This window comes from Ursus americanus, chromosome 10 (assembly GCF_024610735.1).
Source record: "Ursus americanus isolate L20-20 chromosome 10, mUrsAme1.1.p, whole genome shotgun sequence".
Lineage (NCBI taxonomy): Eukaryota > Metazoa > Chordata > Mammalia > Carnivora > Ursidae > Ursus > Ursus americanus.
In genome coordinates, this window is record NC_142136.1 from 29,775,791 (window position 1) to 29,794,624 (window position 18,834).

An 18,834-nucleotide genomic window follows, 5' to 3' on the forward strand; every position below is an offset into this window, starting at 1 on the left:
GAGCGTCCAGACAAGTGGAAGTCAAATCAAGAGTGTGAGGTGTCCTCCAAGCCGGTGAGGAGGAATTAGAAAAAGATAGTTACTGCCTGTTGCAAAGTCTGCTGAAATGTCAAGGAGACAAAGCCAGAGACTTGGCCGTAGCTTTAGCAATGTGGAGGGCATCAAGGACCTTGATGGACTTCTGAGGGTAAAAGTGTGACTGGTGTAGATTCAAGTCACAACAAAAAGGGTTAAATTGAAAACACTGCTCCTGACCGGCTCCTGGGGAAACATGCTAGAAAGGGAAGGAGAAAATGTGGAAGGAGCTGGGTAGAGGTTTTCTTTCTTTCCTTTTCTTTCTTTCTCTCTTCTTTCTTTCTTTCTTTCTTTCTTTCTTTCTTTCTTTCTTTCTTTCTTTCTTTCTTTCTTTCTTTCTTTCTTCTTTTTCCCCCTTTTTTCAGATGGGAGGAAAAGAGTATGTTGTATCTTGTGGAAGTATTCAGTATAAAAGGAAAAATGGATGGAAAGAAGAGCTGAAGAAATGTCCGAGAAGAAGCAAGAAGGCTTGGGGTCTGGCGCACAGGGGGCAGCATTAGCCTTTCTCAGGAGAGTCTGAGGGTGCAGAGTAGATGTGTGGGGTGGGGCGGCGTGTGGAAGTGCGAGCTCTTGGGAGGTCTCTTGGGCTGGACTCTATCCTTCTAGTGGAAGGTCACAGCAGCTGAGGGTGAGAATGAGTGGGTTGGGATGAAGATTTGGGGAAAAAGGAGAAAGTGGGAAGGAAAGCTAGAAGAAGGGAGCACCAGGGGAACCTCGTTGGAGACGTGGGGTGTGGCGGTGGCATTTTCAAGGGCACCTTTGCTCGGTGGCAGTGCATGTGCTGTCCACGGTGAGCTCCTTCTCCCCTTATTTTGGAGTATCTGTTGTTGCAAGGACTGTACTTCCTGCGTGGTCAGTGACTCTGCATCATGCGCTCCTTGTGACTTCAAATCTCTCTTAACCCTCTGGGTGGAGAGGTTGACTTTGAAATCATAGATTTTGGAGGAAAGAACAAAGGAGAAGAGGCAGTGCCTCATGAGGGGAGGTATGGAAATCATAGCCAGGAGAAGAGAAAATGGAACAGTTGCTTATTTCAGGAACCTGTGAAAGGGTTTTAAGTCACTAACATACAAACAACGGCAGTTTTAGCTAAATGGAATAGTTGGGATATTTTTACTTGTGTTACATTCATTCAAACAAATATTTATTGAGAATCCGGGCACTGTGCTATGTCCCAGGGGTGTGAAAGCAGATGGTCACTGCCCTCGAAGAGCGTGCAAGCAGAAACGTAAAAAGTGTGGTGAGTGCAAGGAAGCAAGGATAGAAATACACATTTGGGAACCAGCAAGGGAGGCACTTGAATCCCATCTGGGCAGTGGGTGGGAGTGATTCAGAAGGATGCTGAGCTTGGGATGCTGGAATTGAGATTTACAGGAGGGAGGGCTAGTCAGGTGATGACGGTGGGGTGGGAGGGAGGCAAGAAAGACATTCATGCAGTGGGTGAGAACAAAGATGACAGGGCAGAAGGGGAGAGAAGCAGGGAGTAAAGTCTCCATGGGAATCTGTCTGTAGGGCTTGTGGCAAAAACCCTGACGTAAGGACCAGAACAGAGAGGAACTGTGGGTGAGTAAGGAAAAGAGGAGATGGGTGGGAGTAGGTTTTGACCTTGGGACCTGTGTTTTATTGCAAAAGCCATGTTTGAGCTGCATCTTCTTGCAAGGCTGGCTGGGACCTCAGAGGGAAAGAGGAACTGACCTAGTAGGAAACAAGAAGGGAAGGGAAGCACATCAGCTTACTGGTAGATCCAACTGTGAGAGCCCCGGATGAGTGAGTGAGGCTCAACGCTGAGCCTGCCTTTCCCTGCTGCCTAAACCTGGATCAGAGTTTGTACAACTTGTCAGTGAGCTGGGAAGTCGTGGAAGAGCCCTGGGCCAGAAAGATATCAGGAGGCTTGGGTTCCTGTCTCTGATGCTAAGCCATTGGGCCAGCTCCTTACCTCTGTGCCCTACTTTCCTTCAGGGATTTGACCCAGGCCAAAAATGATCTACTATAAAACAGGAATGCAGATTTCCTATTTGTTATAAGGAAATTTCCTTTGTATGTACAATTCAAGGCATGGCCACAGGGCTGTTGTAAGTTTTCGGTTTTACCAGTGACTCTAACTAGTTACAACTTGAATGATGAAGAACTTGGTCCTTCATCAGAAATCAAAACCTCTTCTATTCCACAAGAAATCTTTAATAATCTTTGGGTCGCTTCTCTAGCGTGCCATGAGACATTTTTGTAAATAATTATCCCTTTGTTACAAAAGTTCTACAGAAGAGGTCAATGGGTAAGGGAAAGAAATGACACATTTCTAAAAATCAGCTTTCCTCTTTCAAGTTCTTTTCTGGCCACTTCTTTTTCCTGTTGTGTAATCAGGCAATTCTCGGTCTGATGAGGCAAGTCTGCATCCTCTTGCTATTGATTTTGGTTGGACTTTGTTGACGTTCGGGGGCCGAAATTAGGCCGACGGCCCACTTGGCAGCCTTCGTGTCTGCTAGGCACTTAGTGTCCCCTTCATGCTCGGTAAATGTTAATTACCAATGATGATAACAAGTACACAAAATCTCAGCTTCCCTCTTAGGGGACAGACCAGCGTGAAGCAGAAACAGAGGCCACTTCCCTGTTTAAAACAAGGCTCCTTGGGTGACGCAGCCGCCCGTTACCATGTGAATAATCTATTGTACTAAGGATGGAAGAACTAATTTAATTTCTCTAGCGCTACCAGGATTTGCGGTAACTCATTTTAAGATGCTACACTTGCTTGCAATTGTCTTGCTAGAGAATGAATCAGAATTTGGCAAATTTCATCCCTTGTGGTGATGCTGTTGTTCATATTTGGGTTTTCCCTCTACTGTATGACATTCCTCTCCCTTAGCCTCCAGAACTCTCCATGAAGCCTCTTTGTGTGTAAAAGTGAGTCCAACTGTAAGGAAATGAGCGCTCTATGCCTTTCCTCTTGTTTTGTTTTGTTTTTTTCTTTCCTCCTGATGAGCCCTGTGGCTTCAGGGACCCATTTTGTGTGCTGGTTCCTGAGCCTGAGATGGATCTTCTTACATCAGTGTTTTCTCTCTGCTGTAATGTCTGTTATCAAAAACAGCAGGGAAAGCCTTTATTTCTACAACTAAGAGTAAGCTTAGAGACTAAAGGAGCATATTTCTTAGTGTGTAAGTGTTGAGCTGCTAAAAGTGCTCAGTTTTTACACAGAGTAATACCAATGTGGAGACCTCTGAGCGATTTATCAATATTGAAGACTGTCTTGTTTGGATGTCTGAGACGCACAGCCTAAAAATATGTGACTGGTGACTGCACTGATTGTTCAGTTCAGTGCTTGTGTTTGGGGCCTTCATGAAGTGAGGGGCTTCTGTTACGATCTGTGCACGGGTGTTAGGAATGAGAGCCCGTTTTCTGTGTTGGGACAGGGTGTGGTGCTCTGGAGACGAGAGGCCTGCCCTTGGGATTTGAGGTGGCTAAGAAGTATCTGGGGCTGTGGGGCCCTCACCTATGTTTGGGTTGGGGCCACGAGGGTGACTTTGTACTTGTCCAGGATGGATTAGCTCCCATGCTAAGTAGACCTGGCAAACACATTCTAGAACTTGGAGCATCTTGGTGGGGAGTCCAGGCTTTCTGGAACCTGTGGTGGTTAATTTTATGTATCAACCAGGCTATGTGGTGCCCCGTTGTTTGGTCAAACACGAGTCTAAATACTGGCTGTGAAGGTATTTTTTAGATGCGATTAACATTGAAATCAGTACACTCTGAGTCAAGCAGATTATAGGTGGGCGTTATCCAGTTAATTGAAGGGCTTTGAGAAAAGACCAAGGTCTTGGAAGAGGAAGGAATTCTGCTTCCAGTCTGCCTGAAACATCAACTCTTGCCGGAATTTCCAGCCTGCCGGTCTGTCCTGGACCTGCCCAGTTCCTATAGTCACTTGAGCTGATTACTTAAAAGAAATTGCTCTCTCTCTGTATGTGTATATAACCTATTGGTTCCGTTTCTCTGGAGAGCCCTGACTCAGACAGAAGCCTACTGGATCCTCGGTTGCGACTTCAGCCTGTGTTCTCGAGACTGCTGGAGGAAATGTCCGCTAGACCTGGGGGCAGCCACGGGGATTTCAAGTGTGGCTGCCCTTCCAGGGTGGCCTCAAATCCCCAATTTACCCAGGCTGCCTTGTGGTTTGGACTTCAGTGGATTGTGGTAGCTCGTGTCCCTTTGGCTTCCAAGTCTCGTGGGTGACAGATGGCTTGTTTATATGTGCAGACCAGGATTTATTAGCCTACTCTGGGTATATGGCAATGTCTCTGCATCTCTGCTTCCTGTCTCTTAAGGATAACACAGAGAGGCATCATTTGTTTAAAGGAGGTCAGTTGAAAGAGCCCTTTTAAAATGTTCCAGGAGAGCTGACATGGGTGATAAATATTATGCCTATTTAAATGGCCTGAAGAAAATCTTCCTTTGTAATGGGGGGAGAAATAGTAACCATCAGACAATTCCACTGACGATGTCTACCTCATTTCCCCTCATCTGCCTGAGGTGGACCCATCTGGGAAAGGCCGCCTCCTGCATGGACCTTCGGAGTCATTGGAAAGCTCTGAATGTGGCTGCGGGAGTTGAAGTTTCCTCATGATAGGAAAATTACAGAACATATTCTTCTGGAAAGTTCTCACACTTTCACCCATGACTGGACACAGAAGTTCTCAACTAGAATTGTCTTTTAGAGGCAAAAATCCCAGGCCGAGAGGGATGCTCCCATTTGTTTTAAGGGAATGTTGACTGTTGCAAAGGAATGGACTCATTCCCCTCGAAAAAGCATAATACGTTTTATGGTTCTCTGGGGAAGGATCCTTTCCCAACGCGTTTTCTTTGCTATGTTTGATTTAGAACAGGCAGCATCTATCTCAAGTGTGTTTATTCCTTTTGGTTAAGTGGCGCCTATGACATTTACAGCCTGAAAGAGTAAAACATATCTGTTATGTCTTAAAAAACTAACCAACCAAATTGTCTTTTGAGGCATCTTGATTCCTTAAAGTGCCTCATATGTTATATTACATACTTCAAGTTTGAGACAAAAAAGTTGAAAATCCCAGATCTTTAACTATCTAACTCAAAATAGCATTTTATTTTGTTCAGGAAAAATTTTTTAATGGATTAATCTTGCTTAATAATGTCTTTATTTATAAGTTTTACATTCCTTGAGGTCCAGCCTTGGGATATTATTATTTATTAATAATATTCATACTAAATATTTGCATCCATATGTCTAGAACCTGCATGTCTCCCAGTTTTCACCGGCTTGGGGGAGTCGCCTGGGTCAGGTGACTTTCCTGGTAGTAATCCTCTGGTCTTATGGATCAACAGCTACATCTTTCAAGAGGCAGTTCCTAATGTGTCATGATTACTGTGTTACTCAGGGAATCCTCCAGAAGACAAAGGAGGAGAGGGGCCCTCATAATACGGTCACTGCCTGGGGGGCTGCTGTCCTTGTGCTCTGGCTGCTGCTGCTCCCCTGAGGGAATCCATCTGTCTTGGCCTCTCTGGTCTAGTGAAGTGGCTGCTGTGTTTCTACTTGGCACGCATGACTTGCCCTTGATCTCTGATGACCTTGAGTGTTTATCTTCGGAGTTGCCATGGCCCGGAATTCTGCCTCCTGACCCCTGGTGCTCATCTCACCCTTTGTCCACAGTAAATGACTCTCCTTCTGGAGCCCAGCCCGTTCTTGGTCATGTGGGTGTGTGGGGAGCTGTCTCATAAGAGAGATTACAAGAGATACAGCTGTTTCAGTTATATTACCAAGCTCTCCAAAGGCAAAGTACACAATTCTCTTGGGGTCTTAGAAATACAGTTTGCACATTAAAAAAAAGTCTTTCTATACATTTCTGTTTGTTTTAGGGAGCATAGCAGTCCCGCCCCCAACATTTTTGTGGCCCAGGAGAAGAGTAAAAATGGAGGCCCACGTATTGAAGTCTAAAGACTCTTAAGTCTTTAGTGAAGATATTCTAGAAAGTATATCTTATCCTTTTGTTTTGACAAATATCTCTTTATTATAACAAATTTTCTATTTTTAAAATTTCAGCCTTTTAATGTTTCTGAACTTGTTTTATATTTTTTATCATGATTTTAGCTTGTTTTCAACCTCAGTGATCTAAAGTATAAAATAAAATATAGTTTTATTGACAGTGTACAAAATTTGAACACATTTAAAAAATAAATGAAAATAAATGTAAATACTGAAAAATAAAAGATGTCTTTATATTTTCAAAGACTACTTTTTTCTAAAATATTTAAAAAGATATATTGAAATTAAGAGATAAAATTCAAATTGTAATTAACAAATATCATAAATTATAATCAATTTTTAAAATAGGGCTGGCATTTTAATTTTCTGAACATAAATTAAATCATTTAAATTTATCTGTAAAAATCAAACTATTACCCCTTCTAGTGTTCAATGTCCATCTGGTTGCCAATGTAAAGAAAAGATATTTTGCTTTATGCATGTTATGTCTAGATCTTTATGTATAGTTTATGAGGATAAACTTATATATGTATAATTTAAGAGTAACACGAACTATTTAATATGGAAGAATGTTCCTCATCTTCCACATGCAACTACTGTGAATGGTGTGCTAATTTGTGAGTGCCGTCAGAACCTCAATTTGGAACATGAAGGAAAGGAAGACAATGGATGCTCAGTAGCAATGGGAAATGATATACTTCATTATGCAAGAATGTATTAGTTCATCATATCGGAGAGGTTTATGACACGTTATTTAATTTGTTTTTCCCTTACTGAAATACTTTTGGCTGCTCGAATCCTCCCTGTACCCTGAAGCCTTGTCAATCACTGAAATGGGCAGTGACATAGCCCTTAAACCTTCATGACATTTGGATACAGTTGTCATTTCTTTCAAAGACAGGGCAAGAATGTGAAGAGTTTCCCTGGGGTTTGAATGGCGTTGGTAATGAGGGCAGATATTTAAGATTATGGATTGTGCTGAAATTCTGAACCTCGGATCCCAAGAGACAGAGATACCCAAGTGTTCCTTAGTGAATTCCTTTTGCTTGGGTTTAAGGCCTTAGGTGCCATTAAGAGACTGAGTTTCGAAGGGTGTGTGTCCGTGTATTGCCTTGCATTGTACCTGCCAGCACTTTTCCTTTGGACACTCAGGTCTTGTGCTACTTCCCACCCACCATACCAGATTCTCTCTCCATTTGCTGGGCTTTTCTCTGAGGCCGTTCCTCCCTGACATCTGGCTTTCTCTGGACCTCTCCAGCAGACATATTTTTAACGTACCTGAATATGATTGTCACCGTCCAGATCCTTTCTTATGGAAGTGTGGCTAGAACCTTTGTGCATGTCCCTGAACATCCTATGATGGGGAAAGACTCTTTTTCTTAGGGTTTTGGAGAAGACTCCGAGTACTTCCGGGAGAGTTGCCTAAATCCACACACTGGTCCAGCACCATCCCTGTTTTAGCCTACAAAAAAGCATCCTGTTACATTTAAATTATCATCTAAGTAGTGTCTTCTAAACGCTGACAGTCTAAAAAATGACAACATATTCCAGATATTTAATATGCTTTGAAGATGGGCATGATCTTGTTGTGAGAGCGTATTGGTCTACTCCTTGGTTCTTCTACTGATTTTACTACTTCCACATGGGAGGTTGTCACCAACCCGATGTAAAAATAGAGACCATTTCTCTTTCTCCGGCAACACCCCTGGTTTCTAGTCTTTGGCGTCTCTGAGAGGGTCTCTCTCCCCAGCTTGTCCACAGCCACGCAGAGCAGAGCCCACTCAGATAATTTATGGTAAAAATAGAGAATCTGGGGGCTCAGATGATTTCTGGCTGAGACCAAGCTTTTAATTTTCTGGGTATTGCTCATCCCTTCTGGATCCCTCATCCATTCTAAACTCTGATCCTAGTTCTTCTTCAGCTACCCTCTTGCCTCAGAGTGAGAGATCAGCCACTTTGACACCAACACCATCTTTTCAGTTCCTCCCTGAAAGGTTGATTTCACACCTCCTGTGGCCCCTCTTCCCTTTCACTTACCCCAAACTCCATACTGAAATTTGCATGATGGTCAAGGGCAGGCCTTGAATCCTAGCTCCACAGTTTGCTAAAATGTGACTTTGGAAAACTTACCCAACCTCTCTGAGCGTCAGCTTCCTCATTTATAAAATGGGGATTATAACGCCTACCTCATTAGAGTGGTGGGAAGGATTCAATGAGATAATGCCAGTAAGGCTCTTGGCAGAGCTCTGACATATGAAGGATAATAAACGGTATCTACCGTCACTTACAAATCCCTCCCTTTTGTTTGTCTTCGGGGTGTTTCACAGCTTTACCTGAATATTGGCTCAATGGAAGGAAGAGAATTGAAAAGGAATTTCAAAGCTAAACAACAGACCAACAGTTTTGCAGTAAACTGCAGGATATTACTTGAACACAGAAAAACAGGGTGCCGCCTCAGAGATATACTGCTTTAAGAAAGAAGGGGTATCTTTTGTGGATGTTATCAAACCTTAATGAAATAAATATTGTCCTTCTCTCCAGGTATGGGTTTTGGCACTAGTTCCATTTCCAGTGGAATTGATGTTCTTAATAGAACATTATCCTTTATAAAATACTAACAAGCAATTCACCACCAAATCCCAAAAACAGAACAATTCAAACCCAGTCCATCTGGTTCTCATGCTCTTGGTGCTCCTCCGCCCCCCCAGTGCCCCCCCCCAGCCCCCAGCTATTATTAGATGGGGCAGTATGGGTGGGCAGGTGGTGTGAGGAACACGGGCTGCTCCCGTGTGGTTCCGCAGTAAAAGAGGTTGTACTTGCTTATGAGGAAGCACTACTTCAGGTCCTGCTTGCCGTTTACCACCCAAACCCAAACCGACCAAGCAACCAAACAACTCCCCCACCGCCCATGCCGCCCCCACTCCCACCAGGAATTTGTACATTAAAGGAAATAAAACTTGAGACAAATGAGAAGAAAATAAAACATCTCTTCCAAAGCATTTGATGCCCTAATGAGCAGAAAAATGACCCCTTCCTAGAATTAAAATAATTGAGGCTTGTTTTTAGCATGTTAATTGGCTTTCTCTGCTTGCTTCTTCTAAGGTTTACTGGGTCTGCCTGAAATTTCTCAGAGTGGTCCCTGCTTCCTGCTTTTAATCGTGCTCTTCCCAGGCCGCCGTCCCCTCTCTCTAGCTCGCCACAAATCTGCTGGCTCAAGGTCTTGCTGGACTTTCTGTCCCTCCTGAGACTTTCCTTCTTCCTGCAGTCTTTTCATTATTCTCTCTTTTTTTTTTTCAGTTAAATTTTAAACTATGCAGAAGCAAAGACCATGTTTTGTATTTTTAAAATGCCATATCCCCTGCAGTGCCTGGTTATAGTTCTGGGCACATGGTAGGATGTAAATTGAGTAAGTTTTATCTGATGGTTCCAAGACCTTCTTTTTCACTTGACCAGAAAATAAGAAAAATTTGTCAAGTCTTTTATGCCTTTCAAAATATGATTAATAAGACTTTGAGAAAAACCCTGCTTCCTTTATGTTTTAAAACTTCTCTGCTCACATGATTCTGGGATTAGGGCAGGGCAGCCTCGGACAGTGAACATTAGCTGTCCTTTCAGGTCCATGGGGAAGGCGGACAGATGCAACCAAAATCCATCTGGAAGAGTGAGGATGGTAGAAACATCAAACTGGAGAAGAAATCCATAAACATTGTGGAGCCTTTGCTGTGACTCCCAAATGTACCAGATAACAACCTCGAATTCCCATGACACTAAACAAGCAAAGCTTCTGGAAAATAATTGCTTTTGGCTTGCCTGTTTTTCTCGATTCCACAAAGAAAACAACACGTAAACGGACAGCAGTGTGGTGGCCAAAGGAAAAAGGAAAGCCCCAAACTCACAAGGCCGTGAGTGTGTGATGACCTTTAGTTACTTTCTCCTTTTTATCTGTTGCTGTTTGTGATTCAGGAAAGACAGCTCTTCACGTTGTCTCTGCGAAACCTGCAGGAGCTTCTCTTTCCATTTTTAAAAGGCTCTCAGCAGATGCTATCTTCTGGAAAACAAAACAAAAAAGCGCAAACCCACAGATCACTCTCCCTCCCTGTACCAAACCAGCACACTTTGAAGTCAGAAAAGAACAGTTCTGGGGCGCCTGGGTGGCACAGCGGTTAAGTGCCTGCCTTCGGCTCAGGGCGTGATCCCGGCGTTCTGGGATCGAGCCCCACATCAGGCTCCTCTGCTATGAGCCTGCTTCTTCCTCTCCCACTCCCCCTGCTTGTGTTCCCTCTCTCGCTGGCTGTCTCTATCTCTGTCAAATAAATAAATAAAATCTTTAAAAAAAAAAAAAAAAAAGAAAAGAACAGTTCTTCTTTCTTTTTATTTCTCTGTTGTCCAACGGTAGCTTTGGGTGTGTGCTTACATCTCGGAGAGCTGTCTTATTTTAGGGTATTTACATGATGTTCTTCTTTGCACATTCACATGAGAGAATATAGATAGGGAAGGTTTTACTAATTACAGCATGAGTCATTACAGCGGCTACACAACAGAGGCTGTTGATAGATGGGTTATTGAAAAGGAAACGCTCTATCATCGTTTTCTATTCTCTTGGTAGAAATGCCATTTGTATGAGGCAAGTAGGCTTGGTTAGCTCTGTTGCTGATTTCATCCTTCCTACCTTTCCTTCCTTCTCGCCTTCTTTGTATTTCTCCCTCCTTCTCAGCCTGCTAGGCAGAGATTCTGAAGCATAATGACCTCGCAGTGTCCAGTATTTGCCCACTTAATATAGGAAGCAGGACGCGGGCGTGGGTCTGCTGCTTTTGTTAATATCTACAGAGCTTACAGAGCTGCTCTCTAGCTTATGGACACGTAACCAGATTTTTTAAAAAAGTTTGGTTTCCGTGTTTACGTCAATGTGATTCTCTGCTGTGTCTGATTCATTTTGTCACATAGATTTTCTACACATTTTAACATGCATTTTCCTCCAGTTCTTCTTGTATTAAATTTCATTGCTTCTTAGTTCTTGCTGATGATTCTTTTCAGGAATGGTGTAATATTAAATAACAAGAAATTCCTGGGAAATAATCTGACATTTATAAGACATGTTTTGATTTTGCAAGAGAATGAATGTGATTTTTTTCAGTGCCTGCCCAACTATTTGAGAAAAATCAGAATGTGGGAGCTAACTAGAGGCTAATATGTGTCCCAGTATGTAATGAGGAATATTAAATAATCACTTCGAAAGCCCCTGGCCATTGCCTACCATGATGCAGATGATAATAATGTATCTGTAATATTGTATTAGTAATATTGTCAATAATACTAGCTGGAGTTGTGAACACCTCTGGCTTTGAAACCAGCTTTGAAACCCAAGTGTAATAAGAATAGAGCAACTAAGAGAGTGAAGGACCCACAAAACATGTCTAACTGAGAGTGAGGGAAGGACCAGCCACTATCTTCTAGCAGAAGAAGAGATCAAAATGAGATGTGAAAAGGGAGCAGACTCTGCCCATTGTCCCTCAAGGCCTTCTGCAAATAGTCTAGCAGAGGCTGGGTGACTAAGCTTCAGGAATGTTACAAACAGAATTCTTTCACTGGGTGACAGCAGGGGGAAGATGTTATCTGTGGTCTGTCCATTAGAGACTGAGAGAGTTCAAATTGCTTAGTTGACAAAGGCACAGGATATCATTGAGGCCGATGTTGGAAGTCTGGTGTTGAGCTTTTCTGGTGGCTTGGGCTCTCCCTCCATTGCATGTGGTGGCTCCCTTTGCTTCCTGTTTGCTGTGAGCTGTGAGGCTGTGGTCAGGGAAGTTTGCAAGCGTGCTCCGGAAGAGTGGGCTGCTGGAGCCTGCCAGCAGCACCAGGCTGCTCTCAGCAAGTCGGGGTTGAATATTTTGTGTGGTCAACCGACGCGGGAATTTGTTTATTGTTACCAGGCCTATTTTATCCTTCCACTAGGATCACCACAGTTTTCCTCTTGCTAATTTTAGAGAAGTCAGGAGGGTAGAAGGTAGAAGTGTTTGTGGAGATTGTCAAGGAACGCTCTTATCAAAGCTACAGACCCTCTCAGCGAGGCCCCGAGAGCAGTGTGAGCGGAATACCAAACATCGGTTAAAATCTGTGTGTCATCCAGGGAACCAGCTGTCATGGAGATTTTCACTGTATTGTCATGAAGGCATCATAGAGACAGCCTAGTCCTGGAATGGCTTTGGTGTAGCAAGCTAAGAGGAAGAAAAGAAAAGGCAAGGGTGGGCTTTGGAGAGGGAGAGAAATGTATGAGAAATACATGGATGAATTGAGAGGAGGAGAGGAAAATCATTGCAGGATGGGAATTTGAAACGTGGAAATAGTTTGGAAGGAAAAGTAGATGTTCTTTGTATGCTAACAGATCAAAGAACTGGAAAATGAGATTGGCTTACAGAAACAGAGATCTCTCTTGACTAAGTAAGAGGAAAAGCAATGGGGATAATTCTGTCTCGTCTAAAATAGGAGTCAGCCCCTCTTCCTGTTGTGCCTTATCTTCCCTGTGAAACAGGGCTCTCCTCTGACGAAAGCTGTTACCTGACCAACCCCCAAGCCAAGCTCTGGGAGCAGGCCCTTATGGATAGTCCTCATTCCAATGTAGAAACCAGATAGATCAATCACACTGATACATACTTGAAGTAGACTTGGTTTTTTTTCCCAAAATCAGTTAAAGCATAGCTTTGTACCCCAAATTTTCATTTTAGTAGAAATCAGAAAGCTTAAGAGGTCCATGGAAAAAGACAAAAATTTTTTGTTTTCATTTCAACAAAATTTGATTGGAAACATAAGAACCTAGAGGTAGTTTTTAAAAAGCGACAACAGTAAACAATAATAAAGCCCTTGTGAATGATATATTCAGGCTAAGCCAGAGACCAATCTAAGTCCCAGTCTCCAGGGGAGGGGGAGAAAGATGCTCACATTTGTGGAAAGGTAAAGAGAAGTCACGCTTACCAAGTGATGGCAACTGGCTCGGGCACTGGACTGAGCATGTGGTATCTGTAATGTCATGTATTCACCATGACCTTGAAATTGGATGTTATTAGTGTTATGCAAAAGAGGAAAATACGGTTTTATCACTTAGGAAAAAAGAATATGTATGTACTCTAAGTTTTTGAACTATACCCTCCATTTGTTGGGTGTTGGGCCTTGGATTCAAACATAAGGTTTCTATTCTTGGCTTTCTTTTGAGAAATTGCCACCTTCTCTCTTCTGTGAGAGTACACGGACCCTCGACTTCCTGCTGTTGCCACTACCTGGATGCTCCTCCTGTCGCTGAGGGGGTAAGAAGGGCTGGGGGTCTATAAGCCATGGTGTCCTGCCATCCCTCTCCGGACCATGGCTCCTGAAGAAGCTCGGTTAAGCCTTGCAGCCAGACCGTGGGACATCTCACCTGACCCTCCACTGACTCCAGTTAAGCAGCTGTTTTTCTTGGGATGGAGAGTCGCTATGGGAGCATCATGGAGCTGATGTCTCCTCCCCATGAGGTCCTATCTTAGGATGCTGTTAGGGGCTGAGTCGTGTCCTCTCTAAACCCCAGTTCATATACTGAAGTGCTAACCCCCAATGCGACTGTATTTGGAAATAGGGTCTATGAGGAGGTTGAACAAGGTCATAAGGGTAAAGCTTAATCCAATAGGACTAGCATCCTTTTGAGAGAAAGAAGAGACACGAGAGATTTCTGTCTCTGCCTGTGCACAGAGCGGAGTCAGTGTGCGGACATAGAAGGAAGGCAGCCATCTTCAGCCAGGAAGAAAGCCTTACCAGAAACCAATCAACCCTTGTGGCACCTTGATCTTGGGCTTCTAGCCTCCAGCACTGTGAGGAAGTAAATTTCTGTTGTTTCAGCCCCCCAATCTCTAGTATTTGGCTATAGCCATATGAGCGGAGTAATACAGGTGGCTTCTGCCAAAAACTGAATCTGAGACAAGGGTTTGAGGGCAAGTTGATACTTTGAGATCCGATCCCAGGAGCACTGTGAGATGGGGCTGGTTGGAGGTGAGACGAAGAGGGAGGAAAACCAGTGAGGGGAACTCGGGCTTTGAGGAATCGGGCAGCTTCTGAAGGACTGCACAACACACCTCAGAAGCTTCCTTCTGCCCAGTAGTATCCACCAGCCCCTGCCCTTCATTCGGTGAGGGTTCCTCCTGGGGCCACCTCCAGGCTGCCAAGCTCCTCCCCCGTCAGAGACCCCAGGCAGAGTTGGGGCTGCAGGAATGGGACAGAAATGTTCAGAAATGTTTGTGGTGAGGGAAACCGGCTCTCAAGGCACCTGGCTAGAATCATAGAATGTAGTCATTTTTTAAAACTACAGATTCAAATTTTAGACAGTGTCAATGGACTCCTGGCTCCGTAAGTTAGAAAATCAGCATATGCCCTCCAGCTTTCCCCTGTCCTCTGGTTTTTATTATTACTCGTGTTATAATCTTTCTCTTGTTAAGATTCTTGAAACCCATATTTTGCTTAAGCCTAGTTCTATTTATTTGTTTGTTTATTCATGAAGATATAATTGGCATGTACCCTTGTATTAGTTTTCCGTGTATAACATAATGATTAGATGTATGCATATGTAGCAGAATGGCCATCACAGTGAGTTTCGTGAACATCCCTCACCTCACACCGAAGCACTGAGTAAGGGAGGGAGATCTCTCTCAGCTTTTCTTGTTCTCTGATACAAAGAAGCTGGGCTGCGGGGGCGCCTGGGTGGCACAGCGGTTAAGCGTCTGCCTTCGGCTCAGGGCGTGATCCCGGTGTTATGGGATCGAGCCCCACGTCAGGCTCCTCCGCTATGAGCCTGCTTCTTCCTCTCCCACTCCCCCTGCTTGTGTTCCCTCTCTCGCTGGCTGTCTCTATCTCTGTCTAATAAATAAATAAAATCTTTAAAAAAAAAAAAAAAAAGAAGCTGGGCTGCGGAGGGCCTTTTTCAAGTCTAGGGCTGAAGGTCCTGACGACAGATCGTGCACAGGAGTGTTACATTTTTCCTGCACTGACATTTCTAGATGCAGAGTAGCTGTGGTGATTCGCCAGGTGAGTTAGTCCCTTCATAATTTGCTTACTGCAGACACAGGGTCTCCTTGGAGCCAGACTGATGCTTGTCTGGGCCTTTCTCAGGCTCCTCCGTGGACCGGCTGGCCCCTTTACTTATCTGAAAATATTTTTTAGCTTTAGAAAAATAGGTTACAAATACCTTGATTTGTATTTTTTTAATCAGGAGAAGAAGGAAAAAATATAATTTCCAAAGGCAATATTTAGGAAAAATGTCTTTTCTGAAAGTTGATTATTGTGTTTTTATTGGTGTCATGTTAGAGTTAAAAATGATTTTTCAGGGTTGTTGGGAATAGACTGAGAGGCATTTTCAAGACTGTAGTGTCTCCTTTTCTGAGACTCCTAAGAAAAAGTTAAATAGAAATAAGTTTTGCCTGGTCTGAAATCATTCCTGTTTAGAAGAATGTGAAGTTTTAGACAGGTTCTTTCTAGATCTATGATTCTATAGTAAATCCTTTCAACTTTCCAATGTAAAACTACTATTTATAGAAAAAGCACGAAAGAAGAGGTATTGTAAATAATTTTTTGTAATTTCTTTCATTTATTTATTTTTTAAAAAAAGATTTTATTTATTTGACACATGGAGAGAGAGAAAGAGAGAGCACAAGCAGGGGGAGTGGCAGACAGGGGGAGAAGCAGATTCCCTACTGAACAAGAAGCTCCCGATATGGGACTTGATCCCAGGACCCTGGAATCATGACCTGAACTGAAGGCAGATGCTTAACCGACTGAGCCACCCATGTGTCCCAATTTTTTATAATTTTTTTGGTGATTCCTAGACTGAATCTTTTTTATTTTCTTTAACAACTCATTTGACATACTGACGATAAAAATTCTTTTATTTTTCTGTTAAGGATCTTTGTCTCACTTAAAAAGAAAAACATGATGAACAATGTATGATCTTAGATAATTCTGTTGTGTCAATAAATAATTTTTCTTTTAGATTTGAGTGTTCTGGAGTAAGCTACCCTTAAGTCTTCGTCTCTGCTTAAAATATATTCTAAAGGTCAGCACATTATTGAGATTATCATGTTGCTTTATTTGATTTTTTCCATTTCTTTTTTTTGGAAAACATTTAATTTCACTCCGTATTCTATCTACTTAAACTATAGTTTTAAATGGCTATAAGAATAACATCTTTGAGGTTTACTACTCATTTCTTTTTTCTTAAACTACTTCGTTTTATCTGTTTTTAACAACTTAAATATAAAAGTGAAACATGCACCTTGTTCCATAAGGAATCATGTCTCGGGCTTAGAAGTGATTCCCCCCCCCCCCCCACCGTTCCTTGCCCTTACTCTTTCATTCTTATCCTTCCCTTCTGTCTCTCCTCCTCTGAATGACACTTGTTCATTTTGGAATCGTCATTTATAATGAATTGCTTTGCAGCTGATTGGATTGACTGCATGACTCCCACTGACTATATCATCCCTAATTTGATATTACAACAGGCCAATACTTTGATATAATATAGACAGTGCTATGAAACTGAGAATATTGGCTCAATAATTGGTAAAAACTAAAGAATCAGTACTAGGAAAAAGTTAATTTTTGCTTGCTGTAGTCATGTTGCTTTGATTAAGTATTTTCTTATGGCTCCTTTTTTCCTTAATTCCTTCCCAGCCAGCATGAATGTTTAACCCAGCACAGGAGTGCCTCTCCTTTGGACCTTACATCTCATTAAACGCAACCTTCATTCTGCTCAAGAGATGGATTACGAAAGGAACAGATTTAAAATTCACTGCCTCGTCATGAAGAAACATGGTAAAGAGAGATGTTGAGGTAAAGTTATATTACAAAATATTCGCTTAAAAAACTCATCATTTTGCTCCCATGGGAACTTCTTTATTAAATTTACTTTAACAAATAATGGCATTCATAAAAAAAAAAAATCTACCCGAGGGCCTTAATAAAATGGAAGCGCAACACACAGCATCTTGTGTCATAAAAATAATAGCTCCGAGAAGTGAACAGGAAAGCCACTGCTTCCTGCTGACTCTGGCTGTTTGGTTTTCCAGCTCTTTCCCTCTAGTTCTGTGCGAGCACGTACATGCAACAAGCACACGCATGCAGAACGCACATGCACTTGCTAGAATTTCGTTTATTTTCATTTATTGGGTGTTTTGTTCATCAAAGTGTTTATTGAAAATAAGTGACGTTAACGGCAGCCCACTCCCCTCTCATTCTACCCTCCTTCCCAGTCTTTATTTCCCGTGTTACAGGATCTTGTTCTTCCTAAGTAGTAGGGAAAATTGCAAAGGGAACGTGACCAGTGTTGGTAGGTTCTCACTGTGGCTCCGGGTAAAAGACGACTGTCTACTACAGTGGCCTACGCAGCCACGAGAAAATCACTGCTCAGTGCCCTTGTATAAAAATAAGCTCTCTTGCTCTTTCTAGCTTCTTTCAAACTTTCCCTCGCCAACAATCGGGGAGGGCAGGATAGCAGACTATTTAAAAGCCAAATGTCTGGAGTTAGAGCTGGGCTGAAATGATGACTCTGCCCCGTGGCAGTCAGGGGATTCCTTAGCCTGGTCGAGCCTCCTCACCTACCACACAATTATTTGTGAAGACCAAATAATGGCTGAAGTAATTGCTATCACAGAATAAAACTTCAGTAAAATGTATTTCTTACTTTTGTTGTCTTATACAATACTAACTTGTGTTTGCAAGCCGTTTTATTATTTTTACAGTATTCCACACCCTTTTAATTCCCACAGATTCCTACCTTTGAAGGAGTCTTATTATCTACATTTAACAATTATAGTTAATTTTTGCGCATTTGTGATTAGAACAACCTTCTTGGGTTGATACTAAATACAAGTAGCCATCCATTCTGTTAGCGTGCTAAGTGTTGGGCCCAAGCTGAGTGTAAGTGCTGCAGGATGCAGTAAGGGCAGAAGACTTCTTGGGGGCAGGAGAAGCCAGCAAGCTTCCTCCTCTGATGGATCGGACCAGGAGTCCAAAGACCTGCATATTAGATTCATCTCTGACACTAACTCATTGTCTTACCAGTGAACCTTTTGAAATCTCAGTCTCTTTGTTGATCAGGTTAGTTTTCAAAGAGAACTGCTTCAATCTTGTGGCTCTACTGCCTAAAAGCCTCCATTGCTCACTGAATTGAAGTCCAAACTCCATGTTTGGCATTGACAGCCCTAGCCTGCTTTCCCAACCTTGTCCACTGGGGTGTCATTGTTCCTTGAAGCCTTCCCAGGCTCCTTTGTCCTGGCCTGGCCTAACCGCCTTTGTCCATCTCTGCCACAGCACTGCATCCCACCCAGCTGCTGAAGGCTTAGGTGTGATGTTCCTTTGCACATTCCCTCCGCAGCCCCCATCAATCAATCATTTGCCACCAGTCCTACTAATTTTCCCTGACCAAAAACATCCCTTAATGCGTTTTCTGCATTCTCTCTGGATTCCAAGCACTAGGTTGAGCCTCCTTTGTATCTTGCCTAGACTGGTGCAGTAGCACCCTAGTGCTTTCGGACTTGCTTGCTCCCTTTAAATCTGTTCTCCGTCCTCCTGCCAGCAGGGGGAGCTCTCTAAAATGCCTTTAGGATTGTGTCATGCTCTTGCCTACAGTCCTTCCATGCTTTTCCATGAGTTTATGGGAAATAACCCAAAGCTTTTCGTCGCTCACTTTGCTTTGTCTTTCCTCTTGATTAAAAGCTACTAGAGGGGTGCCTGGGTGGCTCAGTCTGTTAAGC

At 42.9% G+C, this 18,834-nt stretch overlaps 1 long non-coding RNA gene across 2 annotated transcripts in view; it reads left to right on the forward strand.

Annotated features, from left to right (window-relative positions):
- The window catches only part of LOC123801171 (uncharacterized), a 140,860-nt gene that overhangs the window by 111,468 nt on the left and 10,558 nt on the right, over nucleotides 1–18,834 (forward strand). For both annotated transcript variants that reach the window (XR_015725922.1, XR_006782132.2), the window contains one exon: nucleotides 16,754–16,912. This is a non-coding gene — a long non-coding RNA (uncharacterized LOC123801171). The remainder of the gene's footprint in view (nucleotides 1–16,753; nucleotides 16,913–18,834) is intronic.